Raw genomic sequence first — 10,868 nt, forward strand, 5'->3', positions numbered from 1 at the left:
AACGATGGGAAGGAAGGTTGGGAAAGGAGAAGGAAACTAAAATCCACTTAGCACAAAAATATGCTATAAATCTAAGTGCGCTGTTCTAAATAGGATAGAACAGTTTCTGATAGAAGGAAATTGGGCAGGATAACTGCTCTATTTTATGTATAAAAATTAGAATAGAGATGGTCCTCCAGGAAGATGGGGAAGGAAAAGGAGCACCTAGGAAGATGAACTTCCGATAACATACTCTTCCCCCATGTGAAAGTAGATACAGCTCTTGGCTGGGTGAGGTTGTTTGAGGCACAGCCTTCACGGGGATAGATGCAAATCAGTCTGCATTCTTGAGTCCCCTGAGAAAACACCTCTTTACCCTCTGTCATGCTCAGAAACATGCTTCCTTCATAGCGCCCCCCACCCCAGACTCTGGGGAGTTTCTCAATGCATCTTGTTCAGACCTCTAAAACACCCCATGGCATGAGTTACCTTGGCTTCTTACATAATCTTCCTTCTTGACAGTGAACTCCCAGAAAGCCAAGACATTTAACTGTCTTTTCAACTTTGCACACTGTCTGAATTTATGTCATTAGATTTGATGGGACATATGAATGATTTACATGGTATAAATTTTAAATATTGTTGGTAAGTATTTAAGCGCACATCAGAATGTATATGTGGCATCTTGATATTCAAAGTGTGGTTCTCAGCCTCATTTGGGAGCTTGCGAGAAATGCAGAAATGGGCTCCTCCTGGACGGATGGCATCCGAATCTTCATTTCAGCTTTATCCCTAAGTGACTTGGGTGCACACGGAAGTTTGGGAAGCAGGCAGAGAACATCAGACTACGGATCTGGCAGCCAATATCGTGCAGAATGGGACACATTAAAATGTGTGTAAGTTCAGGTTCATTTAAATAAAAATAGCACATAAATACTGCCAAAGTATAGCAAATTGGGAAAAACCTAATCAATCAACTGAGTGTGGGTAGCAGTAAACTAACACACAAAGGTGACTATAAAAATATGTGGAATTAGTTGGTTGTTTAATTTCTTATGTTTTTTGACACTATATTTCTATACTAACCAAACAGGTACCTAGATCTTTTCTCCTTTTTTTTCTACCTACACCTTTTGTTGCCTGTTTTCCTGCCAAAGTCGTGAGCTTCAAGGATTTGTCTTTGTTTTTTCACTCTCCGTCAACAGACACTTCCTGAACACCTGTCTGTGCCCCATCCTGGGTATTGTTAATGGAGCCAGCCTTGCCCTGTAACTATAGCATCTTGTCACCAAGTCTAGTCTCTGAAACTCCTTTAGGCACCCACAGTAACTCCTTTATCACTGACAGCTTAACTAAAGGTCCAACTTTGAACAAATCCTCGAGATGCTACGCTACTTAAATTGTAGGCAGAAGTTCACCAAATCACATGATGAAGTTCGAACTTGAATGTAAGGCAAACCAGCTGAGCAAGCTAACCCCCTCCTCAGCTTCTCCAGGCCCTAGGAGTGGAACCTGCGCATTCTGACTGTATAGCCCTATCGTGGTTGACTTGGGCTGGTCAAGCAAATAACAGCATGAAGTTACAAGGCAGTGAAAAAATCTTTGCTCTGACTTTCTGATTGTGGCTAAGTCTTGGGGTAGTACAGCTTCACTCTTGAAATACTGTGCCCTGATTACTCTGATATTAAGTACATCTTACTTAACTTAACCCTAACTAATGGACAAATCTGGATTATTTAGGTTTCTTTCTTTTGTGTTCTTCAGAAAATTAGCCTTTATTGTTTGATATCATATGATTCTTTAAGTAAATAAAAAATGAAGATATTTTTAAGAAATTTCCACACTGGTAAGTTTTCTATCCTTAGCATATATTGGTTTTTATAATTAAAAAATGCTTGATCTATAATTATTCTCAGATTTTCAAAATAGCTGTATCTCATGATGGATATAAAAATAATGATCTTGCTTTTGTGTTTTCTATTTCTAAATGAATTCTTTATGTTGCAACACTAGAGATATTGTTAGATTATCTTATGCTTGTTCGGCCCATCAAAAATGACCACATTAAGTGATTCCATGAGTGGTTTGGAATGTGGCTTTAACATCAGATTTGTACCCACATAATATTGTTCATCTTGAGTAAACCCTTGTCATCTAACAATTGGAGGAAATTGGAAATCAATATGGGAGAACTGATGAAATGACCCAAGCTGGCCTAGGTAATGGAAGTAGCTTTGTTATCTACAACATTTAAATGTTCAATTCTGCATATCATTTTGATGCGACAACTGAAGTTTAATGTTTATGGGATGTCTTATATACATTATTTATATCTTTTCAACATAACTGCTATTTTGCAGGAGAGAAATCTGGGGTACTATTGATTTGAATCCAGGATATCCCAAATGCCAGTCCAAGTTTCTCTTTCTTTCACTCCTTTTTTTTTTTTTTTTTTTTTTTTTTTTGGTTTTTCTCCGGTACCGGGAACCGAACTCACGACCTTGCGCTTGCCAGGCAGGCGCTTTTGCCGCTGAGCTAAATCCCCAGCCCCTCTTTCACTCCTTCCTTGTCATGAACTTACATTTTGTGGAAGTGAATAGTCTGTATGAAACATGACTCTATAATATTTTGGGAAAATCTGGTTAACTGGAAGAAGAAATAAATCATAAAGGAAAGAAGCTCATTCTTCTTTGTGTGAATAAAGGATAACTCAAATCCTTATGGAAAAGTGATTGCAAGTAAGGAAATTTACAGGAAAAAAATCCTTTTTTTTCTGAAATAAGTAGTCATGGCATTAATTCTTTTGGCTTTTAATCTTTATATTTACATTGCTCTTAGAATTTCAAATTCAGTGTTTCCTACCTATACTGTCTGGATATCATTGTATTATCCTTCCCTCTTTCTCTTTCCCTACACACACTCTTTTATTTTTCCACAAAATGACTAAGAATCATTCTCTTGGCCTTCTTTACCTCTTACTGTAACCTCTCAGTTCTCCAGGGTTTGGAAGGAAGTATGATAAATAGAAGGGACCTGTCACCGAAGAGACTTTAGTTCAAACTTTTGTCCACCATGGACTGGTGTCTGAGCCTCAGGTATTGGTTTTCATAATTAAAAATTATTTTTAAATACTTTACAATGTTTTTTAGGATGGCTTCTTTTAAATTGCCTATTGGTGTGACGATAGCGTTTGTATAAAGGCAGCAGTTGAAGGATTTACAAGTAGAATGGTGGTTACTAGGTCTGGAAAAAAGGGCATTGGGGAGATGGTCAAAGGATATAAAATTTCAGCTAAGAGGCACAAATTCAAGAGACCTACTGTACAACAGGATGAATAGAGTTAAGGACAATGTCTTCTTGAAAATCACCGAGTGAGTAGATTTTAGGTATTCTAAACACACACACACACACACACACACACACACCTACATAGATGTGAGATAACCTATGTATTCTTTACCTCAGTTTAACTATTATACAATGTATATGTATTTCAGAGCAATAAGTGCAAAACAAACATATATATGTATATATGTATGTATATATATAAATTTTTTTGTTTGTCACACAAAGGATTTGACACTTAAAAAAATAAAATAATTTTAGCGTATGAAAAAGCACTTAGAGTAGTTTGGGCATATGAAGTGAAAAGCCCCATTTCTGACATTAGTTATTATTAACAAGGACAGTTACAGCTCTAAGTGTCCGTATGTACCTGTGTGGGAAGTTCCAGTAAATACAGTCAGCATTAAGGAGAAGTGTTGACAAGAAGAGTTGACAATAAAACCTCAGCACAAACTTTTGATTTAAAGTTCTACTTGTGTTGTATGTGACTATCATTTCTGGGGAAGCATACACTTTATTTCAACATAATAAAGACATGAGAAAAATGTCATTTAGCCCAATCTAGCAAGGTAGTCTTTATTTTTTTTTTTTGTTTTTTTTTTTGTTTTTTTTTGGTTTTTCTCCAGTACCGGGAACTGAACTCACGACCTTGCACTTGCCAGGCAGGTGCTTTTGCCGCTGAGCTAAGTCCCCAGCCCCTGCAAGGTAGTCTTTAAATGAATACATGAAGAAAGCTTGAGGCTTCCATTCATCACCTGCTGGTCTGCTTAGGTGATCTGTCAAATAGCAACTCGGCTGCAATACATTTTCTTGTAGTTTTAGTTAATTTCATAAACTTTATTTTGTCCTGATACATAATCTGGATTTCCTTCACTCTAACAGGGTTAATATTCATACGAATAGTATTTCTGAGGATTTAAATTTCTTCCTGAAGACATGTCCTATTTGAAGTCATCTAGATAGTCTGCTGGTAATGCTTATGGAATATCTACTTCATTATATTGGAGCGATTACAGGACATAAACCTTTGGCAAGTGTCGAAGACTCCGGACTTTTGGCCACAGCTAATTTAAGTGGATGGTTTCCCAGTGATAGTATAAACCTAGAAAGGTTAGGCTTTGTCATCAGTTCTTAGATAATGTAAAATAACTTTGAGTTTATATTCTTGAATCCTACCTAATATGCCAGCTTTTTCTTCTATAACTCCCATTATTAAAATAAGTGCATTAGACAATTTTAAAGGTATTAAATGTGCACAAAAATAACATAAATTACAAAACTGTATATTGCACTAGAAATATTTTTCTGTATTTTCAGCTTAGCCACAGCACATTAAGTAGCACAATCCATTTTCTATTTAATTTTCACTGAAGGTCACAGCGACTAAATCATTAGTTTTCTGATTCTTTTAATTTTTCTTGTGTAATCTGGGTGAAACTGTACTCCAGAGAGACCACTTCCGTTGTACTAATATGATGAAAATAAACACAAATCTTAAAAGTTTTAGGAAGTAAAACGTCTTTGTTGATGCTTTCTGTAAGTACTTTTGAGAGGGCTATAAAGTATATTGGATATATAAACCACCTACAGAATAGTGATTAAGTAAATCAGCTCTAAGCTGTCTGCCTGTGTATAAATTCCAACTCTTCCACTTTGTAACAGTTTATTCTTCGTTGTTTATCTAATGTAGTCCAGATTTTTTTCACGTGAAAAGTCGAAGATCCTATAATTATATCACTGGACATAGGGCTGTTGTGAGAGTGAAATTAAATTCATGTATGTAAGCCACTTAGAGTAGTATTTGGCATATAATCAACAAATGCTTATTTGCATGTTCCTATTAAGAATATTTTATAACTCTCTCTATACTTCACTCATAATGACAGTATTTCCCCTAATTTCTTATATCACATTTTTTCCTAGATCATTTATCTGCTTTTTGCCCCCTGAGACTAGCTCAGTTCTTTCTTATATAAACCAATTTAAGGCTTGTAGGCAAAATTCTCCAGTCATTACTCAAGTAAACCTAATAAATATCCAGAGTGGAATACAATTCTGGAGCAGGCAAATAGAGTATCTTTCCAAGTAACAATAGGCAGTGTAAGTTTGGACTGTTATTTCTTATATTTTACATGATACACATTTTGGAGTGGTCTTGGCAGATTTTTCTCAATTCTATTTGTACAAATTACATGGACACATATTATACGCATTCATTTAATTTCTCAACCAACAATTGAAATATATATGCTGGCAGTTATTTTTAACAATTAATGGAATGTAATTTAATGGGTCAATTTGCACTGGGAATAGAGTGTTTTATTGATTTCTTATTGCACCTGCAAAATACTCTCTTTCTTCTTGAGAATAGTGGAGTACCACATTTAGAAATGACCTTTTTGAAACATTTTGAAAGTTCATGCTCCCACAATTATTTTCAGTAAGGAAGAACATGACAAAAATGTATTTATAGCATATGTTTTATTAATATATTATGCTCCATATACAAGGGTGTGCCGATGGGTACCTCCCCTAAATAAGCCACCACTTGATTTGTTGACATCCATGATATGAAAGTTTTCACCATGGTTTATTTTAAAGTACTGAATGGAGGGGCTGGGGATTTAGCTCAGCGGCACAGCGCCTGCCTGGCAAGCGCAAGGTCATGAGTTCGATTCCCGGTACTGGAAAAAAACCAAAAAAAAAAAAAAAAGTACTGAGTGGAGAGTTGGGAAGAGATACTCAGTAGTGTGCCATCTGGAGAATTCCAGCCATAAAGATGCAATACATGCAAATAACCTCAAGAGCATAGATAACAGCAAGTGCATTAAAATAATTAGGAAGTGATGCATTTTGAGTATCTGTTAACTCTTTTTATAATAATTCATTTAATTGTAAGTTTATATAATTAATTTTTATAATGGCTCTGTATGATAACTGGTTTTCAAACTTTTGGGGAATTAATAAAATACACATTGATGACCCTCTATGAGCTGGCTCTAGGCTGTAACTCCTGTATATGCATATTTGGTATTTGTTATTATAACAGGCTGAAAATAGCTTAAACTGACAAGATGTCCTTCCTTCTTCCCTCCCTCCCTACTCCTTTACTTCCTTCCTTCCTTCCTTTCTTCTTTCTTTCCTTTCTTCTTTCCCTCTTTCTTGTCTTCCATGTTTGTAGAATTGGAGGGCACATCAAAGATTGAAATGGTAGAAATAATTTTGGACAAATTAAATTACACAATTATTTATGGTGGTGATGTGGGGATGGAAATTAGAAGGTTTCTTGGGATTCTATACTATACTGTTTCATTATATGCCATGATACATACACATATCTGTATATGTGTCTAGATACAGTGGAAGAATTATTTTTATTTCTGTGAAAACCCATGTTGAATGATAGAGAAGAAATTCCTTAAAATGCATCATTTAAAAAGGGTCTTTGAACAAGATGAAAGACTTCAGTGAATATCAAGTGATAGCTTTCTGTTTTCTGGGTTTCTTTCTGGTGTTTTAGAGCACTTTCTAGAACTAAAACTGGAGGATCTTTGAGAGCTTCAAGTCTGCATTCAGACATAAGGAATACTGCAGTGTGGTGTGCTCTGGATATAAAGCTGAGCATTTATGAGGTAGTTTGAGAGTCACAAACCATTACAAACTATTGGAGGAAAGAAAAGGAACTGGCTCAGAAGGCAGGAAGGAGATCCTTGCCTATCTGCCTGCAGGAAGGATGAGCGAGTGTGGAGCTGAGCAGAGCACATTGTCCAAGAAGACCACCTCGTGGAGGCCATGGAGAACCTGGAGCTGGACTGTGACCTGCTGCTGGCTTGCTTTGGCTTCCTCCAGTCTATGAAGGAGTTCAGCTCTGGTGTTGGTGAATCTGTGTGTACATTGATCAAGGCTGATCCTTGACTCTAATCAGAAGTGGCCGGGTTGGAAATAGTTTCTGATCAGCTCTGAACCACGTGGAGCAAAGGATATGGCAAGTTATGTAGCACTAACCAGATTGGAACAGTCACTGACAAGCTAATACATAAAATGGTTGTGAAAACCACACCCCAAATCCTAGTGGAGAGATACCTGACTGACATTGCCAAGAATTACAGTGTATCTCGTGTACCTGACTCTGTAGTCATGGCAGAAGCTCCTCCTGGGCAGAAAGAGAACTTATTGATGCTGGAGTCACACATAATGTGAAGAAACCTGGCCCTGGAACAGGGGGAGGAGAAGGCGATGGGTTCACAGCACCTGTTGGTGGACCTAATGGAGCAGTGTCAATGCCCATGCCAATGCCATTCCCAAATACTTTCTTATATCCACTTCAGATTTCAATGGATTTCCAGTGGGGACTTCTTTTTCCCCAGTGACTTACCCAGTCACTCCCCTTTCATATGAATGTGTTGATAACTTTCATGGTGATAAGAATGTCCCTCCTGTACCCAAGCTGAAGCTTCTGCAAAGCCCCCTCCAAGACCTATACTATCCTTTGTCCTTCCAGAGTTACCATCTGTGCCAGACACACTACCAACTGCATCTGCTGATGGCAGCACCTAAGCACCTTAAGACATTGACTCTGATTTTCTTTCCCAAAGATCTGGAGGGCTGAAAAAGAAAACACAAATCTCTTAAATCAGGCTACCTCCGACTTCTGAAAGTTGGGACTGAGTAGTTTTACCTTGTAACAAAGAGTCGCCATGAAATTCTGTTTCATTTGTTTCCATCATTGAGTATACACTTTTTGGAGGCTTTTTTCCTACTCTACCGAGTTCTGTTGCTTTTCAGTTCTCTGTCAAGGCTAAGAGACTCACAACTGATGCATGGAGGGAACCCAGGTTCTCTGGCAACCTGGCCCTCCCCCAGAGAATGAGGAGATGCAGCGTTGTGGTTAGAGCTGCTAGAGATGGCTGGAGAGTGGGAAGAGCACCACATGAAGTATCTCAGCCTTGAGTTGAGGTTCTGGACTGGAAGCAAATGTCTCATGAGTAGGAGAAAGAGGTTCAGGAAGCCACGATAATGCTTTCTGGAAGCTGGGCCCTCTTCTTGGCATATGTCTCTGTCTTGGTTACTTTTCTGTCCTTGCTGGGACAAAATACCTGACACCCAAAATTGAGGAAGGAAAGGTTTATTTAGCTTAGAGTTTGTGGAGGTTTCAGTTCATGCTTGGCTGGCTCCACAGCAGAGTGGCACATGGCAGAGAGCAACTTTTCATAGTGGTAGAAGACAGCAAAAGCAACCAGAGCGAAAGGGAGGAGTGGCAGCAAGCAACCTCTTTCCCTCCCTTACATATGCAAACTATCTGCCTCAGGTTGGGTGTAGCACTCACACCCATAATCCCAGCACTGGATCATGAATCGATCATAAACTATATTTTTAAAAAAATTGTTAAAGAGTAAAAGAAGGATAACATAATAATGGGGGGGCTTACCAAATTACAGACAAAATGGTAGGAAATTATCAATGGTTATTGTTTTACATATTGTTATCTACAAGATAGTTTCTCAGGAAAACAAATAGACAAATAATAGTGAGTTACAGACAAAAGAGGTAGGAGATTATCAATAGTTGTTGTACTATACTTTGGTATCTTCAAAGTGGCTTCTAAAGAAAATAAATAGAGCTATACATGAGTGACCTATTGAATAATCATTAACTTTTCTCAATGGTTGTTGTAGGAAACACATAATGATAGACATGCATCCATTTATGAAATAGGATAGGAACAATAAAAACATTGCAGAGTTATGGATAGATTATTAGGAAAATATCAATGGCTGCTGTAATACATGGTGGTATCTTCGAAGTGGTTTCTCAGGAAGACAGAGATATGCAAGAAGGATCTAACAAGTAGTTACAGCCTAAGGGTTGCCAAAAATCAAGTGAGCTGTCTGGGGCAAAAGCCATTTTTTGTAGCGTTTTCTCTCCAGCCTCCCATCGCATTGGGACCCTGCAACAAGTTAGTGTCCTCTCCCCAACTGTCAGCACAGGCAGCAGGAATCCTGCTGCAGACTTCTCTGGAGCTCCACCACGGCCTGTAGTGTCAGGGGAAGAATGGCTTCCAGGGAGTCTCCACAGGTATTGTGCAAAGTCCTCCTGGTTTATAGCTTCTGAGTGGCTCTCATGACCCCAGTCCACAGGACCTCTGACTCCTTGGGCTTAGTCTGCATTCTCATGTTCTCCGAGTCCTTGTTCAACAGCTGCTCCTCCACTGACTCTGGACCTTTCTGGTTCTCAATGGCAGGAGCAAGAGAGGCTTGTTGTATGGCATGCATTCCCAGGGGTTTCCCCATGTTTGAATGATTCACACACGTCTGTGGGTGGGCATCTGCAGCTGGTGCATGGTGGGCCAATTGTGTCATTGTTTCTCTGTGTCATGGTAATTCTCAATTGAGCGGCGGCAGCCGGCCTGAGGGCCGGCATGCAACAGTGCTTGCCTCCGTGTGGCTCCCCCTGTGCAGGGGGCCCTCCTTCTGGGCGCCTACGAGGCAGGGAGTGAGCCAGTTGGAAGACCGGTGCTCCCCGCCTCAATCATAAACTCTAAAAGCCAGCCCATGACTACAGAGGCTTTGGGGGGACATGCAGACACAAACCGTAACAGTCTGCATGGCAGTGCACTGTGTTACCTGTAGCTAACTGCAACATTTATTAGGAAAATTGAAGGCCTCTCTGTTCTACTGGGTCCTCAGGGAGGCCTCTGTGGCCTTTTGTTTTCTTCTGAGTGCTGTGTTTCTCTTTTACCAGAGGGCAGCGTTGCAGAAGGTTGTTTTACTCATAGCATGTTACTAGCAAAGGAGGGACTGGTAACCTATTGAGCAGAAGTTGCCATTCAAGACTAGGGTAAGATTCTAGCTGCCTTCATAGAAGCACCCAAGTCTCTTGGGTGTGAGCTGGAAAGCCTACAGGAGGACAGTGTACCTATTTTCACTTTAATGGTTAAAAGAATCTTTAAAAATGAATTTCAAATTTTTAGTGCCCATGTGGCTGTGGTTCACTGCTTTCCTGGGTGAATGAAGCACTTCCTGTTGTAACTTATGTGCCCTTTTGTCTCCATTCTAAGGCCATCTGTTGTAGTCCAGGTTTACAAGGGACTAGATTTAATATAGGACACCTAATTTATAGGATTATTTTATAATATTCACCCATCAAGTCAAATGCAGAAGAGCATGAGAGATCTGTCTACACAGTAGAGACCCAAAGAATCCAGCTGAGGGCCTGGATCCCATGGCAATCTCGAATCTCTTGCATGAGTCTAGCTGAAGACTTAGAGCCCACGGCAATGTCTCACGCAAGTCTGTATCAAGGATCTGCACTGGGAAGGCCCAAAGGTCAGTGGTGGAAGCTGGAAAGTCTGTGCCAGAGGAATGAAGGATCTGTGTCAGCAGGCTGAGGGGTCTGCACTGGAGCCAGAAAGCAACACTCAAGGTAAGGAGCAGAGCTCCTCCAAAGAGAACCACAGCCATCCTCAGTGGCAGAAGGACCTGAGCTCCTCTGACGATAAGAACTGAGTTCATATCAGGAAAACCAGCATAACAAGTTTCTATGGC

The 10,868-nt window shown here is 39.4% G+C and overlaps 1 pseudogene; it reads left to right on the forward strand.

The window, feature by feature from the left end:
* The first annotated feature begins 720 nt into the window (after positions 1-720).
* Positions 721-7,881, forward strand: LOC102020747 (annotated as a pseudogene).
* Positions 7,882-10,868: the final 2,987 nt, after the last annotated feature.

This window comes from Chinchilla lanigera, unplaced genomic scaffold (assembly GCF_000276665.1).
Source record: "Chinchilla lanigera isolate Chin_1 unplaced genomic scaffold, ChiLan1.0 scaffold00003, whole genome shotgun sequence".
Classification (NCBI taxonomy): domain Eukaryota; kingdom Metazoa; phylum Chordata; class Mammalia; order Rodentia; family Chinchillidae; genus Chinchilla; species Chinchilla lanigera.